Raw genomic sequence first — 24,711 nt, 5'->3', positions numbered from 1 at the left:
GTGGTGTGTGCACGTGAGTCGTCTTTGTCTACTGAGGCTTCACGGAGCTGCAGCTCCCGAGCTGTGCAGGGCACCCTTCTCCAAGGCTGTGCACCTGCTGCTGACGTCTGACTCAGCATGCTCGTCACCACGAGAGACGCCCCCTCCGCGTCTGCCGGCCGCGAGCGCCCTGCGACCCCTTGGCCGCCCCCTTGTCCCGGGGTTTGCCTTTTCTGGACGTTGCCGCAGATGGCACCTGTGTAGCCGCTCAGAACCATGGTCCCAGCGCTCCTCGGGGCAGCGTGTGTGAACCTGGATCTTCTTCGTGGCTGAGTAATGCTCCATCACATGCACAGACCCTGGGCTGTTTATCCATCCGTCAGTGGGTGGACAGCTGGGTTTCAAATGCATCTGCTTCATTGTCACTATGCTTGTCCCCGGGGACCTCCTAGCCGCGTGCGCACAGCCCTGCAGACTGGGGGTCTCGGGGCCGTGGGGCTTGGTCACACAGGTACACGTGGCTGACCTCTGGGTCTCAGCACCCACCCCGCCCGTGTGGGTGGTGGCAGAAGCGCTGCTCGGGGCTGGCCTTTGCTCTGGGCGAGGCTGGGGTGTGCAGGGCAGGGTGGAGGTGGGTGTCTTCCTCTGGTGCGTGTCCTGTGCTGCAGCTCTGCGGTCACCTGCTGTGTCTACACGCGGCTGCCTGGAGTGGGCGCTGGGGAGACTTGGGGTCCACACTGAACTGAGAATGAGTCTGTTGGTGCTTTCTGTAAGTGTGCAAAGTCGCCACGATTCAGGAGCCCAGACGTCGGCCCCGGGGTGGTGGTGTCGGGGTGAGTGGCTTTGCCTTCCACACACTGACCCTAACCTGGCATGCCCCATGGCAGAACTGGTCTGGAGTGGCTCCTGCTGTCTCCCAGGGCCCTGCCGCCTGTCCTCATGTGTGGTTCCCACGCCACGCATGTCTGTGTGTGAAGGGCAGGACTCACAGGCTTGGGGATGTGGGTGCGGCCAGAGTTGCTCTTTGGCCTGTGTCTGCTGGGCAGTGGCTTGGCCTGTGCGGCTCTGCCTTCCTCCTGCCCTTTGCCCTCTAAACCAAGGCTGTCCGCTTCCACCTGGGCCAGCTCACGTGTGTCTCATTCAACTCGCTGGGCATTGGTGTTCCTGTGTTACCTTCTCTTGCGGGGTGCAGTGTGGCAGTTGGCCGACCCACGGCGGATGAGCACCGCCGTCCCCCGGGTGCTGCTGTGTCTGAGCGCGTGCTGACCTGGGCCTCCTGTGAGTTGTGCTCTCCTTGTCCTCTGCCCTTCGGCCATCTTCTTTTTTGATTAAGGCAATGTTGGGATTAATGCATATTTTTCCAACAAATTCGTGTACAAATCTCCAGGCTGTCGTATGCATCTGTGGGACTGGTGACTGCCGACCTCGGAGACTGACAGGATTGACAGAGGATTGGTTTTGCCGGGGAGCAGTGATGGCCACTTGCAGGCCTCTTCCCCAGCAGAAATGGAGCCGGGACAGGCCTTTCCTCACTGTGGGTGAGAACAGGCGGAAGGTCGTGAGCTGGTTTGTTGAAGGGTTTCTGACTGTGCACTTTAACCTCGACATAGGCAGTTTAGAAATCTAGTTTTAGCCGGCGCCGTGGCTCAGTAGGCTAATCCTCCGCCTTGCGGCGCCGGCACAGCGGGTTCTAGTCCCGGTCGGGGCACCTGATTCTGTCCCAGTTGCCCCTCTTCCAGGCCAGCTCCCTGCTTGGGCCCTGCACCCCATAGGAGACCAGGATAAGCACCTGGCTGCTGCCTTCGGATAGGCGCGGTGCGCTGGCCGTGGCAGCCACTGGAGGGTGAACCAACAGCAAAAGAAAGACCTTTCTCTCTGTCTCTGTCTCTCACTGTCCACTCTGCCTGTCCAAAAAAAAAAAAAAAAAATTATAGTTTTGACTCAGTACTTTCCCCCTCCAGCCTCTAAGTTTTTTTTTTTTTTTCTTTTTTCTTTTTGACAGGCATAGTGGACAGTGAGAGAGAGAGACAGAGAGAAAGGTTTTCCTTTTGCCATTGGTTCACCCTCCAATGGCCGCCGCGGCTGGTGCGCTGCAGCCGGCGCACCGCGCTGATCCGATGGCAGGAGCCAGGTGCTTCTCCTGGTCTCCCATGGGGTGCAGGGCCCAAGCACCTGGGCCATCCTCCACTGCACTCCCGGGCCACAGCAGAGAGCTGGCCTGGAAGAGGGGCAACCAGGACAGAATCCGGCGCCCCGACCGGGACTAGAACCCGGTGTGCCGGCGCCGCAAGGCCGAGGATTAGCCTAGTGAGCCGCAGCGCCGGCCCAGTCTCTAAGTTTTTAAAAGTGTTTATCTAAAAGGCGGACACAATCAGTCTTCCCTCAGCTGGTCTGCTCCCAAAAGGGCTGCATGAGCCGGGCTGGAGCCAGGATCAGGAACTAGGTCTTCCCTTGTTGACAGGGACTCAAGGACTTGGGCCGTCACCTGCTGCCTGCCAATGTGTGCGTTTGCAGGATGCTGTGTTGGAAGTGGGGGAGCTGGAGCTCAGGCTGCCACTGCATTATGGGATGCAGGTGTCCTGCAGCTTGGCCCTGTGCACCCCAGCGCCTGCTCCTGCTGATGTTCAGGCTGCCGACAGCCCCGACACGCCGTGGAAACGTTCCTGTCACACGCAGGGAGAGAGGGCCAAGAGGCAGGACCACAGCTCTCTGTTTTGCTTTGGGTTAAAGGGCCTGAAGTTCCTTAAAGCGAATAGAAACTAAAATGGTTTTCAGACGATTGAAATTGTGACAGCCAGTGCACGGTCACAGGCCTGCCTGGAAGGTGAGAGCGTTGCCAGGACGGGAGCCACACTTGACACTGGCAAGCTGGCCTGGCGGCTTTCTGGGCGTACTCGCCGGACACTTTGCAGATTCATAGAGGAATCCCAGCCCTGAACGCGGCTGCCTAGACCTGCCGCCACGGTCAGTCTCTGCCGCCCCTCTCTGTGTTGTGCCCTCTGCTTCAGTCTCTCTGGTTCCCCAGGGTCGCCGTGGGGTCTGGTGTCTGGACTCTGCTGTTTCCTGTCTCCCCCCTCCTCCCACCAGTCTGTGACTGCCACTCTTTTTCCATTCGGTCCATAACCATGTTCGTGGTTCTCGGGTTGTAACAAAATCGTTCCTCTGCGGAGGTGCCCCTCTGTCAGCCACTTGTCTCCCCGCCTGTGCACCACCAGGTGTCCAGAACCGAGAGAGCCCCAGGCAGGCGCGTGGGGGTGCGGGAGGCTGCAGTGTGGCAGGGCTGAACGTTCTCTAGCTCCGCAGCCTCCTGCAGCCTGCCTTTGCCTCTGCGCCTCCAGCTTCTTTGATTAAAGCAATATATATTTTTTTTAAGATTTATTTTATTTATTTGAAAGATAGAGTTACAAACAGAGGTAGGTCCAGAAAGAGTGGTCTTCCATCCGCTGTTCACTCCGCAGGTGACCACAATGACCAGAGCTGAGCCGATCCGAAGCCAGGAGCTTTTTCCAGGTCTCCCACGTGGGTGCAGGGGCCCAAGGACCTGGGCCATCCTCTGCTGCTTTCCCAGGCCACAGCAGGGAGCTGGATTGGAAGAGGAGCAGCTGGGACTTGAACCGGCACCCATATGGGATGCCGGCGTTGCAGGCTGGGACTTTAACCCGCTGCGCCACAGCGCCATCCCCTAAAGCAATCTTGATTAAAGGAAATTCAGTAATTTCTTAAGCTATGAGATTTGTAACATAATATCAGAAAAAGTGAAAAAGGCTGTTGGAGGGGAAGTCCGCCTCCCTGTGGGCAGGCCGGGCGCCAGGGCATTCCTTTCCCTGGGTGTCAGTAACTTACTTCGCACCTAACAAGCACTGGGCGCAGTGGTTACGATACTGCTTAGAACAGCTCCATCCTGTATGGGAGGGCCTGGGCCCAGGCCCACCTCTGCCTCTGATGCCAGCTTCCTGCCGTGCGCACCCTGGGGGCTGCAGTGCTGGGGTCTCAGGCCACCCCTGGGAGACCTGGACTGGGTTCCTGGCCCAGCGTCAGCCCAGCTGTTGAGGATTTTTGGGATGTGAACCAGAGGATGGACTCTCTCTCTCTGTCTCTGTTGTTTTCCTTCAAATAAATAAAAATAAACAGAGATGTTCATATTCTACTTTCCCAGCCATCCAGTCCCTCCTTTGCGGATAACAGTTCTTTGTGGGACCTTCCAGGGGGCCTGTGGCTGGGTTTACAAGCAGGCAACAGGGTGCTTCCCCAGGGGGCCGGCTTCTCTTGGTGTCCTCGGCAGGCTCAGTGAGGGTTTGAGTCGGTCCAGAAGGAGCTTCCTGGCTGTATTCCTGGTGACACGTCCTGTCCTGTCAGAATGTGTCACTTCATCTGTCCCTACTGAGGGACCTTTTGTCTCCATCTTACTGGTACAGACACTGTGCTTACATACTGCATACGCATGAGCTACGTGTCACAGCCAACAGACGGAGCCTGTCATTCTGTGTCCCCTGAGTGTATCCAGAACAGATCCGGGTGTGCGGTTGGGTGAGATGGCCTGGCTTTGGGGATTCTTTTACACATTGCCTAGATCTGCCTTTTAAAATCCCCACGGCGGTGTGCTGTGCCTGTGCCTGTTGGCCGTACGTCTGTAGCGCGGGTTGCTGCCGCTCAGCTGGGGAGGAGCCTGCGGGCTGTGAGGATGAGCACCGGAGTGAGCCGTTGACGTGGGCAAGTCCTTGTCTCCTCTGCTGCTCTCTGCCTTTTGACAGAAGCTCTGCAAGTTTCAAAAAGTGTCGTTAGTAGGAGTGGGAAGTGTTTGCTTTCCATTTAAAAAAGACTAACTTTTTCACAGATGTGTGTATTTGAGAGGTAGAGCTGGATCCGTCTGCTGCTCTGCGTCACAGCGCCTGCGGGGCTGGGCTGGGCCGGAGCTGGAGCGTGGTCTGGGTCTCCAGCACGCACGGCGGACGTCAGCTGCTTGAGCCATCCTTGCTCCCTCACAGCGTCCTGGTTAGCAGGAGCGCAGCGGGGTGGAGCCCAGGCGTGCTGATACAGGACGTGGGTGTCCTAAGTGGTGTCTCATTGCTGGCCAAGTGCCCGCTTCTACAGTCCTGCATTTTCCTGATTGTGTGCATCAGTCTTTTGTGTGACTGCTACATTTTGTGTGGTAATTAGAAAGCCATCGTGCATGGCAGCTTTACTGCATGGTGCACACCGTGTGTGTGGCTGTGTCCGTCCGTGTGCAGACTGCGCAGTGTACTGTAGAGACGCTCCCTGCTTTGCCTTCTGTACATGTTACACGTGTGGATGCGTCGTGTCTGTGTGCACACAGATGTGGTATAGTCTGTACATGTTACACATGTGAGTGTGTCACATATACTCATGAGGTGTACCTTGTACATGTTACACATGTGAATGTGTGCTCATGGGTGTGGTGTACATTGCATTTTACATGTATGAATGCAGGTATGTGCTCACAGATGTGGTGTGCTGTCATCTTACATGTCTGAACGCGTTGTGTCCACTTGCACACAGCTGTGGTGTGTGTTGTAGACACTCCCCTGCAGTGCTGTTTGCCTTGCTACGCGACAGGGACCCATCTGGAGCGTGCTTGTGTGGGGTGAGGGCTTCTCTGTTCCGTGTGACAGTCCCGGTGTCCCGTGCTCTGTCCTTCCAGCTGTGCTGCTCTGGGTTTGACCTCACTTCATCCGTGCCCTTCCAGCTGTGCCGCTCTGGGTTTGACCTCACTTCATCCGTGCCCTTCCAGCTGTGCCGCTCTGGGTTTGACCTCACTTCATCCGTGCCTTGTTGGGTGACTCACTGGGTGCTCTCAGTCCTTGCGCTCTGCAGGAAAGGCTCTAGGGGAGGGCTTTTTGTTTGTTGTTTGTTTTTTAACAAATGTAGCTGCCAGGACACCTACCCTGGATGGTGGCTGGGGAGATGCTGTGTGGCTGCTGTGGCTGCGAATTCTCCAGCACTGTAGCTTCTCTCCGGTTCTTGGTTTTCCAGTTTGCATCTGCATTCCTGCACTTTATATCATGATGTCTCTCAGACTTCGCCTCTCTCTCTCTCTCTCTCTCTCTGTGTTTTTCTTTCTTTTTTTTTTTAAATAAGGATTTATTTATTTAAAAGGCAGAGTTGCAGAGTGAGTGAGATCTTCCATCTGCTGGTTCACTCCCTAACTGGCTGCAACAGCTAGAGCAAAGCAGGTTGGAAACCAGGCACTTCCTGCAGGTCTCCCACATGGTGCAGGGGCCCAAGCACCTGGGCCACCTTCCACTGCTTTCCAGGTGCATTAGCAGGGAGCTGGGTTGGAAGTAGAGCAGCCGGGACTCAAACCCACACCCATATGGGATGCTGGCACTGCAGGGGTTAGCTTTACCTGCCACACCATGGTGCCAGCTCTTCCTCCCTCTCTCTCTGTCTCTTCTTTTTGGTAACATTTTCAACTGCGGTCTGTCAGTCTCCCTGCCCATGTAGACGTCGAGCTCCAGGTGAGGCTTCCAGGTGGTGCTGGCTTCGCATGTGTGTGAGCGTGCTTCTCCGCTGCCTGACCTGTCTGGTCTCGGTCCCCTGCCCCCTGCGCAAGCCAGGAACCCAAGCCTCTCAGGTGCGTCATCTCCCCTTGGGTAGCATGTCCTCGATAGCCACAGGCCAGTGTTCTCTTGGGGGCCCACCCTCTCTCTTCCTCCCTCTTTGTCTGCTTCCCCCCGTCCAGCCCTCTTGCTGCCCCTTTGCCTCTCCCTCCCTCACTTGGTGTGATGGGCCCATGTGTGGCAGGCACACTGAGACTGGGCGGTTTTCCAGGGAGCCAGAGCATAGATTAGGATAGTCTGTGAGACACACATGACCTAGCTTAGCAAACCACACTTCCTCTCAGAACCTTCCATGCTGGAGTGCACGTGGGGGGCGGGGCAGTGCTGTGGTGTAGCGGGTAAAGCTGCCGTCTGCAGTGCCGGCATCCCAGATAGGTGCCGGTTCAAGTCCTGGCTGCTCCACTTCCAATCCAGTGCTCTGCTGTGGCCTGGGAAAGTGGTAGAGGATGGCCCAAGCCCTTGGGCTCCTGCATCCACGTGGGAAGACCTGGAGGAAACTCCTGGCTCCTGGCTTGGGATCAGCACAACTCCGGCCATTGTGGTCATCTGAGGAGTGAACCAGCGGTTGGAAGACCTCTCTGCCTCTGCCTCTCCTTCTCTCTCTGTAACTCTGACTTTCAAATAAATACATAAATCTTAAAAAAAAAAAAAAAAAGAAGCTGAAGTCCTTGTTTCAAGTCTATAGGAAGCAGTGTTATAGCTATTACATCTTATTTCTTGATTTCCATTCACAGACATTGATACTCCGCTCTTTTAGAAATAGCGGTGGCGTGCCCAGCTCCTGACTCTGCCCTGGGTCTGTTCGTTTGACCCCTTGGTGTCTCCAGGGAACAGGCTCTCCTGGCCCATTTCACACACGTGACTTGATGGTCTGTATGAGAGGCCGTTAGAACTCCTGGTCCCTGGCTTGCAGTTGTTGGCATCGTGCTGTGGCCTGTGGGACACGTCGTTGCCTGTCTGATCACCTCTGTGTGTGTGCAGTTCTTCCTCTTACTGTGCTCCCCCTGTGCCTGGGGCTCAGATGTGTTCTCACACTGATGCCCGCCAGGCCCTGCCTCTAGGTCCAACACACCAGACTCCCGAGCTGTCCTTCATGGACCTCACCCACTGTGCTTGTTCTGAGCCACTTTACATTTCTGTCACAGCGCTTGCAGCTCTAGGGGAGCAGAGGCCAATCTTCGAGCTGCTGGAGCCTGGCAGCCATGCCACTTAGTCGGGTTCCCCCTGCGAGCATCTGTTGAACCTGGGGTACAAGGCATGGAAGCTCGTGACAGTCACCAAGTGTCCCTGCAGTGTGACAGTCACCCCGTGTCCTGTAGTGAGACAGTCACCCCCGTGTCCCTGCAGTGTGACAGTCACCCAGTGCCCCTGCAGTGTGACAGTCACCCAGTGCCCCTGCAGTGTGACAGTCACCCCCATCTCCTGTAGTGAGAGTCACCCAGTGTCCCTGCAGTGTGACAGTCACCCCGTGTCCCTGCAGTGTGACAGTCACCCCGTGTCCTGTAGTGAGACAGTCACCCAGTGTCCCTGCAGTGTGACAGTCACCCAGTGTCCCTGTAGTGTGACAGTCACCCAGTGTCCCTGCAGTGTGACAGTCACCCCCGTGTCCTGTAGTGAGACAGTCACCCAGTGTCCCTGCAGTGTGACAGTCACACCCGTGTCCCTGCAGTGTGACAGTCACCCCGTGTCCTGCAGTGTGACAGTCACCCAGTGTCCCTGCAGTGTGACAGTCACCCAGTGTCCAGTAGTGTGACAGCCACCCAGTGTCCCTGCAGTGTGACAGTCACCCAGTGTCCAGTAGTGTGACAGCCACCCAGTGTCCCTGCAGTGTGACAGTCACCCCTGTGTCCTGCAGTGAGACAGTCACCCCAGTGTCCCTGCAGTGTGACAGTCACCCCCGTGTCCTGTAGTGAGACAGTCACCCCCGTGTCCTGTAGTGAGACAGTCACCCCAGTGTCCCTGCAGTTTGACAGTCACCCCAGTGTCCCTGTAGTGTGACAGTCACCCCGTGTCCTGTAGTGAGACAGTCACCCCTGTGTCCCTGTAGTGAGACAGTCACCCCCATGTCCCTGCAGTGTGACAGTCACCCGTGTCCTGTAGTGTGACAGTCACCCAGTGTCCCTGCAGTGTGACAGTCACCCCCATGTCCCTGCAGTGTGACAGTCACCCCGTGTCCTGTAGTGAGACAGTCACCCAGTGTCCTGCAGTGTGACAGTCACCCCGTGTCCTGTAGTGTGACAGTCACCCCGTGTCCTGTAGTGTGACAGTCACCCCCGTGTCCTGTAGTGAGACAGTCACCCCAGTGTCCCTGCTTTGTGACAGTCACCCAGTGTCCCTGCAGTGAGACAGTCACCCCAGTGTCCTTCAGTGAGACAGTCACCCCAGTGTCCCTGCAGTGTGACTGTCACCCCGTGTCCTGCAGTGTGACAGTCACCCCCGTGTCCTGTAGTGAGACAGTCACCCCCGTGTCCCTGCAGTGTGACAGTCACCCCCGTGTCCTGCAGTCTGACAGTCACCCAGTGTCCCTGCAGTGTGACAGTCACCCCAGTGTCCCTGTAGTGTGACAGTCACCCCCGTGTCCCTGTAGTGTGACAGTCACCCCCGTGTCCCGTAGTGAGACAGTCACCCCGTGTCCCTGTAGTGTGACAGTCACCCCCGTGTCCCTGTAGTGTGACAGTCACCCCCGTGTCCCGTAGTGAGACAGTCACCCCGTGTCCCTGCAGTGTGACAGTCACCCCCGTGTCCTTGTAGTGTGACAGTCATCCCCGTGTCCCGTAGTGAGACAGTCACCCCAGTGTCCTGCAGTGTGACAGTCACCCCAGTGTCCCTGTAGTGTGACAGTCACCCCCGTGTCCCGTAGTGAGACAGTCACCCCGTGTCCCTGCAGTGTGACAGTCACCCCCGTGTCCCGTAGTGTGACAGTCACCCCCGTGTCCTGTAGTGAGACAGTCACCCAGTGTCCCTGCAGTGTGACAGTCACCCAGTGTCCCTGTAGTGTGACAGTCACCCAGTGTCCCTGCAGTGTGACAGTCACCCCCGTGTCCCGTAGTGAGACAGTCACCCCAGTGTCCTGCAGTGTGACAGTCACCCCCGTGTCCCTGCAGTGTGACAGTCACCCCCGTGTCCCTGCAGTGTGACAGTCACCCCCGTGTCCTGCAGTGTGACAGTCACCCCCGTGTCCTGTAGTGAGACAGTCACCCAGTGTCCCTGTAGTGTGACAGTCACCCCCGTGTCCTGCAGTGTGACAGTCACCCCGTGTCCCGTAGTGAGACAGTCACCCCAGTGTCCTGCAGTCTGACAGTCACCCCCGTGTCCCTGCAGTGTGACAGTCACCCCCGTGTCCTGCAGTCTGACAGTCACCCAGTGTCCCTGCAGTGTGACAGTCACCCAGTGTCCTGTAGTGTGACAGTCACCCCCATGTCTTGTAGTGAGACAGTCACCTCAGTGTCCTGCAGTCTGACAGTCACCCCAGTGTCCCTGCAGTGTGATGGCTGCCCCCGTGTCCTACAGTGTGACAGTCACCCCAGTGTCCTGCAGTGTGACAGCTTCCTCAGTTGGGCAGCACTTGGGCCACCTGTTGCTCTCTCAGGCCTTTTGCAGGTAGCTGGATCAGAAGAGGAACAGCTGGGACTCAACTTTTTTTTGGTGGGGGGAGGCAGTTTAATAAAATTTAACAATGTAACTGCATGGGAATAATGCCAAGTAGATAACTATGACAGCGTTAGTAGAATTGACAAGACACTGTGCAGGTACCAGGAATTGCAGTTGTGCGGGAAACGCTGTGTGATGTGCATGCTCCTGATGCAGTTCTGTGTCAGAGTGCGGGGCGGAAGTCGCCCACTAGTGTGGGCCTTGTGCCAGGCCCAGCTCCAGCATGTAGGCTTTTCCGAGTCATCAATACAGACAGGAAGCCGTAGGAAGAGAGTGATGCTGGTGATCAGGTTTCAGGAGTCACCGTGTGGAATGCGTTGTTCTGGGCGCTTCTGTGTGTGTGTGTGTGTGTGTGTGTGTGTGTGTAATCCTCATAACCGCTCTGTGAGTTAACTTCTATTTTTTATTCCCATTTTAGCAGACAGGAAACAGGCAGAGATTAAATTTCAGTCATTCACTAAAGGTGACATTAGTAAGTGGCTGTTTTTATTATGTGCAGCCAAATTTTGTTTTGTTTTGATTTCACCATTAAAAATAGGAGAAAAGGGGCTAGCGTCGTGGGTAAGCAAGTAAAGCCACTGCCTGTGACTCTGGCATGCCATCTGGGCGTGGGTTCGAGTCTTGGCTGTTCCACTTCCAACCCAGTTCCCTAAAGCAGCAGAAGGCGACCCAGGTGCTTGGGCCCCAGCACCCACGTGGGAGATCTGGAAGAAGCTCCTGGCTCTAGCCATTGTGGCCATTTGGGGAGTGAACCAGTGGATGGAAGATCTCTGTCTCTCCCTCTCTCTAACTCTGCCTTTCAAATAAATTAAATAAATAAATCTTTTAAAAAAGAAAAAGAGAAAAAAACCACAAGAGAAAGAATGAGGAGGAAGCGTCCCTTAGGCCCTGGTGTCTGGTGGAGATGGACGTGGAGTTCACAGCCCCGGCCCTGCCAGCTCCCTGCAGTCACTGCTGCCGCTGGAGGGACGCCTGCTGCTGCCGCCCTGTGGTCCTTGCCCTCCTGTCCCGCCCCAGCCGGTGCAACGCCTTGAGCTGGTGTTCCTGGGTACTGCAGTCCAGTATTTTGTTGGGCTTTGTTGTCATTCGTTTAAAAAGTAGAGCTTGCGTTCACGGAAGTGCGCAGTTGTGTTTTTCACGGCTTGGTTTTGAGAAAAGAGTGACTGTGTTGCACAGACCCCTGTGAAGGTGGGGACTGTGGCTGTCACCCAGAAGGCTTTGCTGCTACTGCCGCCGCCACCAGGCACTTCCCACGCTGCCCGAGCACCCCAGCCTTTCCTCTCTACATAGACATTTTGTTTCTGTTTCTTTTCCATCACTGATTAGTTTTGCCTATTCTAAAACTTCGTTGGGGTAGGATCCTGGAATTTCTTTCTTTTTTCCAATTGTGGAACACATTTATTAGCTCGCTCCATTTCCCACGGGTGGTTCCTCGGTGACAACACGTGGCTCTCTAAAAATGTGGAACACTTCACGAATTTGTATGTCGTCCTTGCACAGGGGCCATGCTCATCTTCTCTGACTTGTTCCAGTTTTAGTATATGTGCTGCCGAAGCGAGCACCTGGAATTTCATTTTATCCGTTGGCTTCCTTGGAAGCATGGCTTTGGGGCACAACCCAGAGCTTGTGGTGTGCCCTCACCACGCAGGCTCTGGCTGCACGGTGCTCGCCCCTTCCCATCACAGCAGTGCTGGCAGCTGAGCTGCAGCACCCGAAATCCACCACGCACGGTCATGTCACTGTGTGCCCGGGAGCACGTTTCTTTTCTTTTCTTTCTTTTTTAAAGATTTATTTTATTTATTTAAAAGACAGAGTTACAAAGAGAGGTAGAGACAGAGCGAGGTCTTCCATCCGCTGGTTCACTCCCCAGATGGCCGCAACGGCCAGAGCTGTGCCGATCCGGAGCCAGGAGCCAGGAGCCAGGAGCCCAAGGACTTGGGCCATCCTACACTGCTATCCCAGGCCATAGCAGAGAGCTGGATCAGAAGAGGAACAGCCAAGACTAGAACCGGCGCCCATATGGGATGCTGGCGCTTCAGGCCCTGGCTTTAACCTGCTGTGCCACAGCGCCAGCCCCTTTCCTCCCTCCTCCCCTCCCCTCCCCTGCCCTCCCCTGTCTTCCCCTCCCCTGCCCTCCACTGCCCTCCCGTCCCCTTTCCCCTCTTTTTTTAAAGATTGATTTATTTATTTGGATGAGTTACAGAGAGGGAGAGATAAAGATCTTCCACCTGCTGGTTTACTCCCCAGATGGCTGCAACAGCTTGCGCTGGGCCATGTTGAAGCCAGGAGCTTCATCCTGGTCTCCCATGCAGGGGCAGAAGCCCAAGCACTTGGGCCGTCCTCCACTGCCTTTCCAGGCCAGTAGCAGAGAGCTGGAATCATAAGTGGAGCAGCTGGGACTTGAACCGCCACCCTTATGGGATGCTGGCGCTGCCGGCAGCAGCTTGACCTGTTTGGCTACACCATCAGCTGCAGTGTGTTTGTAATGCAGAGGATAGTGGTTCTTCCTATTTAGCCACGTGGTTGCCGTGTGGCTGCTTTCAATTCTTGCTGAAGGGCCAGGTTGTTACCTTGTCGTGTGAGTGGTGTGGGAGCGTGGGAGAGTGCTGTGCCGGCAGCAGCTCTCGTGTTTGCTGTTAGAGAACGGGGCTCGCTGCCGGGACCTTGTGGACCCCTGTGGCTGCTTCCTCCTCCCACGCTTTGCCACAGTCCAGTCCCGGCTGGTCTCACGGCTGTCTCTTAGGACTTTGGTGTTGGACCATGATGTGTGCCAGCGTTTTCTGGTCATCTTGTTTGCTGTTCTCTGAACAGACCAGAGCTGTGCACTTTTGCCAAATTTGGGAAATTTTCAGCCTTTTCCCCCCCCCGTCTTGGTGCTTCTCTCCCGTGGGACCCCTCTCCAGCTGCCGGGTTGTTAAACTGGCTGCTGCTGTCCCATGGGGTCCAGAGGCTGGTCTCAGTTTTGACTTTTGCATCCTTTCCCTCCTGCTCTTCAGATTGGAGGCTGAGTCTTCCCGTGCTGCCCATCTGTTCAGCCTGTCACTGCTGAGTTTTTCTTCTTGTTTTTTATAGTTCAAGAATAGAGGGTTTTTAGTTCTGGAATTTTCATTTAAATGTTTTCTCTCTTCCTCTTGCTGTCTTTTTGGACTGTTTCACACCAGGGTGTTTTCTTCCGTGATCATGAGCATCCTGCAGCCGCGTGGAGCAGCCCTGGCTGCCTGGGCCCCGCGTGACTCCTCCAGGGCTGCTCCACCAGCAGCTTTGCCTCTGTGGCTGGCTCGGGTGTTTGTCTTCGCGTGTCGGGTAATTATGGCCTGCTGACTGGCGTGTGTGGATAGCACACTGGGCGCTCTGCTGCTTGTCCTTACCTCCCGAGGGCTGCAGACGCTGCCGTGAGTCTCGGCAGCCAGGGAGTTGGCGGGACTTGTCCCCTTTCCCATGGTGATCGGGAGTGAATCCTCTGCTTGGTCTCATTAGTTAGTCCGAGTGTTCCTGAGCCTGCCTGGGCCTGCATGTGTCAGGCTCACACAGAGATGTGGGCAGAGGGGACATGCAGAGTTTGGTGTCCCTTCTGAGACGCCTCCTTTTGGAAGTGCCGATGTGATGTCCACCAGAGCTCTGCACCATGCAGCAATCGCCAGAGGGCTGTGAGCGGTGGCTTTACTGTGCGGTCCACAGCAGGCAGTGGGCATCGCTGGGAACCAGGATGGCCACCATAGCAGCAGCGTATTTACTATGATGAGATGTTGAACAGTTTCTTAAAGAAAACCCCTGTGGGAAGCATGCATGCTCACAGTACGTGCATGGATTGTACTTAATGTTGGAAACCTAGATAAGAATCACTTGGAGCCGGTGTCTCATCTCCACCCTTCCAGAAGTGCTGGCCATGGAAGTGACCGCCCCTGCAGCTGCGGCCCTGCCCCTGGGGCCTTGCAGCTCTCACACCTCTGAGGCCACGTGCGTCACATCGCGAAGCCTCTCTCGACGGTGAGGGGACCACTTGGTTTTCAGACCGGCTGCAGCCGGAGCTTATGAAGATTGCGTGGTTTGTTGCCGCTGCTCCTGACTCTGCTGCTGGACTTTCTCCAGCCACTGTGAGTTCTGCCTTCTTCCCCCCGCACCCCGCACCCGAAGTGTGCAGCCCTCACCTGCTCTGTGTGGGAGAAGACCTGGAACAGAGCCCTAAGGTGAGGCTTTCCCTGCTTGCTGTGTCCTTGCAGTGTCACCAACCTGGGTCATGTGGCCGTGGATCGGACACTTGATGTATAATAGGTTCTTTCCCTGGGGGTCGCTCTGCATGGGCTGATTGGTTTCAGTATGGACTTGAAGGTGTGGCTCTTCCTACTTTACTTATGAGCACATGGGTTTGGAGTGGTCAGAAGACTTTGTCCAGTCACGTGACTAGTGAGGAAAGGGTCAGGATTCTTCATGAGGGTCTCATAAGCTAAGAGTAGCATTTGATATCAACAGAGCAAGTTGATTTTTTCATATTGATATTTCTTTAAGAATGTTCCCAGTTTTACTAACACGTAGACTGTGTGTGCAGGTGAGCTGTGAGTGCTGTAGGGAGGTGCACTGTGTGTACAGGTGAGCTGTGAGTGCTGTAGGGAGGTGCACTGTGTACAGGTGAGCTGTGAGTGCTGTAGGGAGGTGCACTGTGTGTACAGGTGAGCTGTGTGTGTGTAGGGAGGTGCACTGTGTACAGGTGAGCTGTGAGTGCTGTAGGGAGGTGCACTGTGTGTACAGGTGAGCTGTGTGTGCTGTAGGGAGGTGCACTGTGTGTACAGGTGAGCTGTGAGTGCTGTAGGGAGGTGCACTGTGTGTGCAGGTGAGCTGTGTGTGCTGTAGGGAGGTGCACTGTGTACAGGTGAGCTGTGAGTGCTGTAGGGAGGTGCACTGTGTACAGGTGAGCTGTGTGTGCTGTAGGGAGGTGCACTGTGTGTACAGGTGAGCTGTGAGTGCTGTAGGGAGGTGCACTGTGTGTGCAGGTGAGCTGTGAGTGCTGTAGGGAGGTGCACTGTGTACAGGTGAGCTGTGTGTGCTGTAGGGAGGTGCACTGTGTACAGGTGAGCTGTGTGTGCTGTAGGGAGGTGCACTGTGTGTACAGGTGAGCTGTGAGTGCTGTAGGGAGGTGCACTGTGTGTGCAGGTGAGCTGTGTGTGCTGTAGGGAGGTGCACTGTGTACAGGTGAGCTGTGAGTGCTGTAGGGAGGTGCACTGTGTACAGGTGAGCTGTGTGTGCTGTAGGGAGGTGCACTGTGTGTACAGGTGAGCTGTGAGTGCTGTAGGGAGGTGCACTGTGTGTGCAGGTGAGCTGTGAGTGCTGTAGGGAGGTGCACTGTGTACAGGTGAGCTGTGTGTGCTGTAGGGAGGTGCACTGTGTACAGGTGAGCTGTGAGTGCTGTAGGGAGGTGCACTGTGTGTACAGGTGAGCTGTGAGTGCTGTAGGGAGGTGCACTGTGTGTGCAGGTGAGCTGTGTGTGCTGTAGGGAGGTGCACTGTGTGTGCAGGTGAGCTGTGAGTGCTGTAGGGAGGTGCACTGTGTGTACAGGTGAGCTGTGTGTGCTGTAGGTAGGTGCACTGTGTACAGGTGAGCTGTGTGTGCTGTAGGGAGGTGCACTGTGTACAGGTGAGCTGTGTGAGCTGTAGGGAGGTGCACTGTGTGTACAGGTGAGCTGTGTGTGCTGTAGGGAGGTGCACTGTGTGTGTGCAGGTGAGCTGTGTGTGCTGTAGGGAGGTGCACTGTGTGTGCAGGTGAGCTGTGTGTGCTGTAGGGAGGTGCACTGTGTGTGCAGGTGAGCTGTGTGTGCTGTAGGGAGGTGCACTGTGTGTGCAGGTGAGCTGTGTGTGCTGTAGGGAGGTGCACTGTGTACAGGTGAGCTGTGTGTGCTTTAGGGAGGTGCACTGTGTGTGCAGGTGAGCTGTGTGTGCTGTAGGGAGGTGCACTGTGTGTACAGGTGAGCTGTGAGTGCTGTAGGGAGGTGCACTGTGTACAGGTGAGCTGTGTGTGCTGTAGGGAGGTGCACTGTGTGTGCAGGTGAGCTGTGTGTGCTGTAGGGAGGTGCACTGTGTGTACAGGTGAGCTGTGTGAGCTGTAGGGAGGTGCACTGTGTACAGGTGAGCTCTGAGTGCTGTAGGGAGGTGCACTGTGTACAGGTGAGCTGTGTGTGCTGTAGGGAGGTGCACTGTGTACAGGTGAGCTGTGTGTGCTGTAGGGAGGTGCACTGTGTGTACAGGTGAGCTGTGAGTGCTGTAGGGAGGTGCACTGTGTGTGCAGGTGAGCTGTGTGTGCTGTAGGGAGGTGCACTGTGTACAGGTGAGCTGTGAGTGCTGTAGGGAGGTGCACTGTGTACAGGTGAGCTGTGTGTGCTGTAGGGAGGTGCACTGTGTGTACAGGTGAGCTGTGAGTGCTGTAGGGAGGTGCACTGTGTGTGCAGGTGAGCTGTGAGTGCTGTAGGGAGGTGCACTGTGTACAGGTGAGCTGTGTGTGCTGTAGGGAGGTGCACTGTGTACAGGTGAGCTGTGAGTGCTGTAGGGAGGTGCACTGTGTGTACAGGTGAGCTGTGAGTGCTGTAGGGAGGTGCACTGTGTGTGCAGGTGAGCTGTGTGTGCTGTAGGGAGGTGCACTGTGTGTGCAGGTGAGCTGTGAGTGCTGTAGGGAGGTGCACTGTGTGTACAGGTGAGCTGTGAGTGCTGTAGGGAGGTGCACTGTGTGTGCAGGTGAGCTGTGTGTGCTGTAGGGAGGTGCACTGTGTACAGGTGAGCTGTGAGTGCTGTAGGGAGGTGCACTGTGTACAGGTGAGCTGTGAGTGCTGTAGGGAGGTGCACTGTGTGTGCAGGTGAGCTGTGTGTGCTGTAGGGAGGTGCACTGTGTGTGCAGGTGAGCTGTGAGTGCTGTAGGGAGGTGCACTGTGTGTACAGGTGAGCTGTGTGTGCTGTAGGTAGGTGCACTGTGTACAGGTGAGCTGTGTGTGCTGTAGGGAGGTGCACTGTGTACAGGTGAGCTGTGTGAGCTGTAGGGAGGTGCACTGTGTGTACAGGTGAGCTGTGTGTGCTGTAGGGAGGTGCACTGTGTGTGTGCAGGTGAGCTGTGTGTGCTGTAGGGAGGTGCACTGTGTGTGCAGGTGAGCTGTGTGTGCTGTAGGGAGGTGCACTGTGTGTGCAGGTGAGCTGTGTGTGCTGTAGGGAGGTGCACTGTGTGTGCAGGTGAGCTGTGTGTGCTGTAGGGAGGTGCACTGTGTACAGGTGAGCTGTGTGTGCTTTAGGGAGGTGCACTGTGTGTGCAGGTGAGCTGTGTGTGCTGTAGGGAGGTGCACTGTGTGTACAGGTGAGCTGTGAGTGCTGTAGGGAGGTGCACTGTGTACAGGTGAGCTGTGTGTGCTGTAGGGAGGTGCACTGTGTGTGCAGGTGAGCTGTGTGTGCTGTAGGGAGGTGCACTGTGTGTACAGGTGAGCTGTGTGAGCTGTAGGGAGGTGCACTGTGTACAGGTGAGCTCTGAGTGCTGTAGGGAGGTGCACTGTGTACAGGTGAGCTGTGTGTGCTGTAGGGAGGTGCAGTGTGTACAGGTGAGCTGTGTGTGCTGTAGGGAGGTGCACTGTGTGTGCAGGTGAGCTGTGTGTGCTGTAGGGAGGTGCACTGTGTGTGCAGGTGAGCTGTGTGTGCTGTAGGGAGGTGCACTGTGTGTGCAGGTGAGCTGTGTGTGCTGTAGGGAGGTGCACTGTGTACAGGTGAGCTGTGTGTGCTTTAGGGAGGTGCACTGTGTGTGCAGGTGAGCTGTGTGAGCTGTAGGGAGGTGCACTGTGTGTACAGGTGAGCTGTGAGTGCTGTAGGGAGGTGCACTGTGTACAGGTGAGCTGTGTGTGCTGTAGGGAGGTGCACTGTGTGTGCAGGTGAGCTGTGTGTGCTGTAGGGAGGTGCACTGTGTGTACAGGTGAGCTGTGTGAGCTGTAGGGAGGTGCACTGTGTGTACAGGTGAGCTGTGTGTGCTGTAGTTCCGTAGTTTTCCTTCGACAGATGTGATCCACAGCAGATACCGTGCATGTCATTGTCTGCCGATGTCACCGCCGCATGCTAGCCCCCCGCCAGAAGGAGATGGTGAGAAGCGTGTGGCTGCTGGTGCACACAGGCAGCATCTCCGCCCCACTCTGGGATCTCATGGCGGCAGGGCTGCACTCCTTGGACATGGGGTTGGCGCACGCACGGCTTGTCTCTGCAGGTTCAGCTCTGGTGCAGGTGCTGTGTGCTGAGGCCTCCTCAGAGCCCATGTGGACAGTGTGGTCTCTGGGGCGCCCTTGGCCCAGGGCTCCTGGCATGGCCACCGAGGCCCTCCTGCTCCGAGCCTCCTGTGCTGTGTGCTTCTGGGAGGGCTGGGCCTTGTGCTCTGCTTTGACCCAGGAGAGCCCTGGGGCGAGGGGTGTTGAGAGCAGTGTTTTTATGTGGAGAATGGTTTTTGGTTAGTGCTGGCTTTCATCTGTCCTGAGTCAGCAAATAGCTTTGACTGTCACACTGTCCATTTTCTCGTTTTGGTTTTTAGAGAAATGTAATGACTATTTTAGTAAAATGCTTGCAAATCACTTTTCATTTTCTGCCTTTTTTTTTTTTTTTACATTGACTTAAAAGTATTTTAACAGAGGTTATTCCATCCTTTGTAGAGGCAGGTTACTTAGAAGGAAGTTGAAAACCAAGGACTGTTCCATTGGCTAGACTTTGGGTGGTAGGTACTTGAGAGTTTGTGTTTGTACCTGAGGGTCCCCGCCTCCTGCCTGCCCCTCCAGGCTCTCTGAGCCTCAGCCAGGAAGGTGCCCAGTCTCCGGGCATCGCACACTCTGCTCCCTGCACCTGGAAGGCCCTTCCTGCAGGTCCTCCCCGCTGTGGTTTCCCTGACCCCTGCGTCTCGTTCCGCCCCCTCTCTGCAGGTGTCTGGCTTATTGGCTTGTTAGCTGCCCTTTGAATAGTGCCCAGCTAATGCAGGTAGATGGGAGACAGACCTGCCTGGAGACAAGTACTGTTAGTATTTGGTGTATTCTCTCTTGTCTTTTTTCAATGCTTGCTGATGTATATTCTTTTTTAACTCATCTAAATGAGCATCCCCAAACCTTTTGTTTTCTGAAACTTTTCCATTTAAAGATGTATTTCCTTGAAAGGAAGAGTTAGCGGAGTGGAAGACATACATCTTCCATCTGCTGGTTCAGTTTGCCAGTGGCCCTGATGGCTGGAGCTGGGGCAGGCCAAAGCCAGGAACCTGGAACTCCATCCCCGTCTCACGTGGATGCAGGGACCCAAGCATTTGAGGCATCTTCCGCTGCTTCCCAGGCGCATCAGCAGGGAGCTGAATCAGAAGCAGACCCATATGGGATGTGGATGGGGCAGGCAGCGGCTCTACCCACTGTGACGCAACGCTGGCCCATTGTTGCCCTTGTGGAGCCAAGGTGAATCTCCTTGCACACAAACCTTTGACTGCATCATTGACCGATGATATCTTTAGAATGGATTCTTGAAAGCGAGATCCACGGATGGAAAGGGACACGAGGAGGAAGCCTGTTCCTGCCTGGTTGCCGTGCAGACAGCTCTGCAGTTTGCATTGCGTGCTGAGGACGTGGTCACTTCCCTTGTGACGGTGTGAGAGTGTGGACTCATAAAAGCGTTCTGTTTAACTGTAGTTCACATAATGAAATATTTTTCAAGCTGTCATGAGCTGGTTTTAGACCAGGTGATCTGCTGCCATGGGAGAGTCCATTTTTAACTCAGCCTCTTTTGGACAGACACGCAAACTCGGGCAGCTGCTGCAGGTCTCCCCAGTCCCTGTTGCCGCCAGTGCACACCCCACAGATGCCAGCCCTGCCCTTGGGAAGTCTGGGCTTGAGCAGAGCCCGTGGCTGCCGGACTTGTCTCTGAGGACGCTTGAATGAGTTGTGAGCCAGCCTGGTGACGCTGAGTGCCACAGCAGTGACAGTGCCTGCCATCTCATTGAACGCTTGCTGTTTTTCCAGTTGTTGAAATACTGCACGTGTATTTTAGTTAATCCTCACAGAAACCCCCAAAGTACAGGTGCGGTCATTTCCATGTCACAGCAGAGCAGCCTGAGGCCGGGGACAGGCGGTCTCCTGGCAGCATCAGCCCCCGTGGACTCCACACTCGTGCCCCAGCCTGTGAAGCCCAGTGCTGCACATTGACACTGGTCCATTCCCCGCTGGCGGGGGACCCTGGAGTCAGCATTAGGAGCTGACTTTTTCTTATTTTTAATACGGAGATAATTTGATCTGTGTACCTAAACTTGACTCCAATTGCATATACAGACGTGATGGATACATGATAAGGAATCTATACAAAGTGTTGTTATGCTAGTATTTTCCATTATTTTAATCTCTGGCTTCGCAGAATGTATCTTTGCATCTTGGGCACTCAGCGTGTGCTTGTTTTAAAAGATGTGTGTATTTGAAAGAGGGAGAGGTCCATGTTCCTTTTGCAGAATGGTTGCAATACCAGGTCCTGGGTAGGCCAAAGCCAGGAGCCAGATTGATAGTGGAATAGCCAGGATTCAGTGCAAGCAACGGCTTAATCTACTCTGCCACAGGGCTGGCCCCTTGCACCATTTTTTTTTTTAAGATTTATTTATTTATTTGAAAGAGTTACACAGAGAGAGGAGAGGCAGAGAGAATCAGAGAGAGAGAGGTCTTCCATCCGATGGTTCACTCCCCAGTTGGCTGCAACAGCCGGAGCTGCGCCGATCCAAAGCCAGGAGCCAGGAGCCAGGAGCTTCTTCCAGGTCTCCCACACAGGTGCAGGGGCCCAAGGACTTGGGCCATCTTCTACTGCTTTCCCAGGCCACAGCAGAGAGCTGGATTGGAAATGGAGCAGCCAGGTCTTGAACCAGCGCCCATATGGGATGCTGGTGCTTCAGACCAGGGCGTTAACCTGCTGTGCCACAGCACCAGTCCCTGCTCCTGGTTTTTAAAGCTTCTATCTTGGGGCTGGTGTTTTGGTGTAGTGTGTAAAGCTGCCACCTGGGATGCTGGCGTTCCGTGTGGATCGTTGTTCCAGCTCCCTGCTACTAGCCTGGGAAGAGCAGCGGAAGACGGCTCACGTGTTTCGTCCCCTGCCACTTGTGGGAGGCCCAGGCGAAACTCCTGGCCAGTGCTGGCCATTACAGCCCTCTGGGGAGTGAACCAGCGATGGCAGGTCTGTCTCTTTGTCTCTCCCTCTCTGTAACTCTGCCTTTCAAACAAACAGATCTCAGAACAACAGCAGACTCTCACCTTAGAATCTTTGCATTCTCTGCAGCCTCCGACTGACTCCCTCTCTGACAGCTGCTGGTATTCTGGCTCAGGGGTCCGTCATTTTGTTTGGCCAGTCCTATGTTTGTATTAACGACAATTGTTTCCAGTAAGTGACCTTATATTCGGTCGCTTTGAACGAGGGTGAATCTGAGTAGAATTTGGAACCTGTGCCATCCCGAGTGAGGGAGTGTTCCCCAGGTGGTTGCGTGGCCTCCGCGTCCCCCCCTGATCCTGACTCCTTCTTTGTTGGAGACACAGCATGGCGAGGCTTTGGTTTCTTGAGAAGGTAACTTGCTTTCCCGGGTTCTTCTCGAAGGCCGCGTGTACCTGCTGTGTGTCAGCACATGCGCGCCTGCCCTCTTCCACGCATGGGCAGGGCAGGTGTGCTGAGTGTGGCATGGGCAGGGCGGGTGTGCTGACTGTGGCATGGGCAGGGCGGGTGTGCTGAGTGCTGGGTTCACCTTCAAGAACCTGCAGTGCCAGTCAGAGTTAAGCACTGCGTGCACTGGTGATTGACTGCCGAGTGTGTCGAGCCCAGTGGGGTTGCAAGTGGGAGATGAGAGGTCGCCCAGCACTGCTGGTGCTGTGGCCGCCCCCTGTGCAGCTGGAGACCCTACAATTAGGGAACAGTTGGAAGTAAGAGCGTCAGAGTAAACTAAGGGTAGAAACTTTGAAGTGTTCCCAGCATTCCCTCAGGGGCTGCAGCCTGCTGAGACCTGTTTGCAGCTATCAGAAAAAAACAGCACCTTTGCTTCCCCCTTGAAACACCTGAACTCAGGTGACCACGAGGATTTTGTGGCCATGCTTTTGTTAATCTGCTCAGGAGGAAGTAAGGAGGGCAGTGGGGGGTTGGTGTCCCTGCGAAGGAGGAGCTGCTCTGTCCACTGGGCTCAGGAGGGCCAGTCCATCGTTTGTTCCGCCGAGGGGGTGGGGGCGGGCCCGGCAGCACTCTGCACAGCCGGTTGTTGTGGGACCTTGGGTGGGGGGTTGCTGTCCAAGGCCACCCCTGCTATGGCCTCTCTGGCTCTGGGGGGAGGCTGAATGAGCGGCCTGTCCCCAGCAGGGGCTCTGAGCCGGGGGCTGGGGGCCAGAGCAGCTTTCTATCTTCTGGCCTCTAACTGGAAATTAGGATTTTCTGCCACCTGAAAGCAGATGGAAACCCACAGCCATTAACAAAATCCGCGACTTTGTCACCAGTACAGTCAGATACCTTCAAATCATGGTTGTGTGAAGTATCTCAAAATACCCGCCAAGCACTGCTGGACAAATGCGTGTGTCAGTCCTCTGATAACTGGCTGTGATGTGATGGGCCTGTTGCAATCCTGTGTATTTCATGTGTTTCAAATGTACTTAAGGGGTCAGTGGTTCTCACAGGACCCAAGGGGTCGCTGGCACCGCACGTGGTCACGGCACTTGCGCTGTGAGGGGGTAAGGCCTTGGATGCCCCGCCCCAGCCAGCTTCTCTGTGACTCTTTCCGGGCTCTGCTGCAGTCCGACTGCGTGCTAGCATCCCATGGGGATGTCCGTGGATGGTTTTTAATGAAATAGGTTTAAGTAATTAAAGCCCTTCAAAAATTGTGGTTCTGGGCTGCAAAAAGCCTGGTTACTTGGTGGGCTTTTCCGGTCAGGTGCCTTGACTGAAGTGTGTGCATCTGAGGGACACAGCAAGAGGCAGGATATGGAGGGGCTGGCCCTTTAGGGCATGCTTTATGCACTCCGCGACCACGTCTTCTCCTTGGAAGGGGTCTTGTTCTGCACAGTGCCCGGATTTGCTTCCCCTCCCTTCTGAAAGGAGCTTGGTCCTCTGAATCCTCTGGCCATGGAGAACTGCTTTACCTTGAAACCTCCTTTCAGTGCCGGCAGCACCTGGGAGCTGGTGAGATGGGGGGGGGGTCTCAGGTGGCAGCTGGGAGCTGGTGAGATGGGGGGGTCTCAGGTGGCAGCTGGAGCTGGTGAGAGATGCAGTGTACCCCAGGCTTTTTGAATCAGAACCTGCATTCTCATAGGAGGCCTCCGGAGGCATTTTACACATTCAGGTTTGGAAGCAGTGGCCTGGTCCCTATTTAGACAGCCCTATCAGTTAGAAAGGCTGACTCAGTAGGAGCCAGGATGCGTCCAGGTGCCTGTACCTCACGTGTGCAGCAGACCTTGATCCAGATCGGCTGGAAGGACAAAGCATGGGATGTGCCCTTCACCACCCGCAGCTGTCTCAGTGTTGGATCTCAGGGCCACTCTGTGCCAGTGCTGAGATCTGATTGCCTGCTACGTAATTTAGATTGTGAATGTTTTACTTTGAGACGGAGGGGCTTTTTAATTCATTTAATCCTGAATTTCATCAGAATTTGGTAACATAGTTAATGCGTTTCCCAGATACTTAGCAAGTACCTGCTTCTGCCTGAGGCTGCTCTGCGTGCAGTGGGCAGAGGAGACTGACAAAGCCCTGCCCCCTGTGGCTGCTGTGCCTGTGGGCTGGGGCCTGAGCAGAAAGGTGAAAGAAAGGTGAAGCTGGGGTCGTCAGGTGGCAGGGCCAGTGCGGGGACTCCGGCTGAGGGTGAAGAGCAGGGAGCTCCTGCTTGCCGTCCTCACAGAGGGAAGGCGGCAGCTGGAGCCCGTCGAGTCTGTTCCCAGCACTTGCGAGCAGGACCGGGAGCTCTGCGGCTCAGGGTGAGTCAGAGCGTGTTGGAGTGGGACTGAGGCTCACGTGGGCAAGTGAACTTGGCCAGAAATAACCCCAAACAGTATTTCTGGGAAACGCAGTTAAGTTGGCTTTCACTGTAACAGAGGAGCGAGTGAAGGTGAGGCTTGGTTGGGAGAAGTGAGAAGAGAAAACCCTACGGAAAACAAGTGTGTGTGTCCAGTAGTTGCCCTTGTGAAGAATGTGGCGGGTGCGACATGGGCTGGTGGGGCAGCTCCTAGCTGCCCTGTCTGTGGCTGAGGCCTGGAGCTTTTCCTGCTCGTCCACAGAGAAGACTTCCTGTCTTTTCAGGATGATGTGATGTTGCAGTTTAGACCCTGGACTTGGATTAGAATCACTGGGAGGGAGCCTCATGCAGAGAGAGGAGAAAGGGCTTCCTTCAGGAAGCTGATTGCGCTGGGCCTGGCCCCGGGGGGTTGTGCGCAGGCCGGCGGAGCAGCGCCTTTCCCGAAGCTCTCCTGTTTGGCAAGCTGTGTCCCTCGTGCCACTCCGCTCTCCTGAAGGCCCAGAGTCAGGCTGCCATTCCTTGTGGC

General features: G+C 55.4%; 1 protein-coding gene and 1 non-coding gene across 7 annotated transcripts in view; one reads left to right on the top strand and one right to left on the bottom strand.

The window, feature by feature from the left end:
• The window catches only part of ZCCHC14 (zinc finger CCHC-type containing 14), a 66,722-nt gene that overhangs the window by 2,977 nt on the left and 39,034 nt on the right, over positions 1-24,711 (top strand). The gene's annotated exons all lie outside the window — the stretch shown is intronic.
• On the bottom strand, positions 11,664-11,770 carry LOC127489215 (U6 spliceosomal RNA). The gene has a single exon (XR_007917149.1). It is a non-coding gene; the product is annotated as a U6 spliceosomal RNA (small nuclear RNA).

The sequence above is a fragment of the Oryctolagus cuniculus genome, chromosome 18 (genome assembly GCF_964237555.1).
Source record: "Oryctolagus cuniculus chromosome 18, mOryCun1.1, whole genome shotgun sequence".
Classification (NCBI taxonomy): domain Eukaryota; kingdom Metazoa; phylum Chordata; class Mammalia; order Lagomorpha; family Leporidae; genus Oryctolagus; species Oryctolagus cuniculus.
The sequence above is the reverse complement of the archived record's forward strand: the minus strand, read 5'-3'. Positions and strand labels throughout refer to the sequence as shown.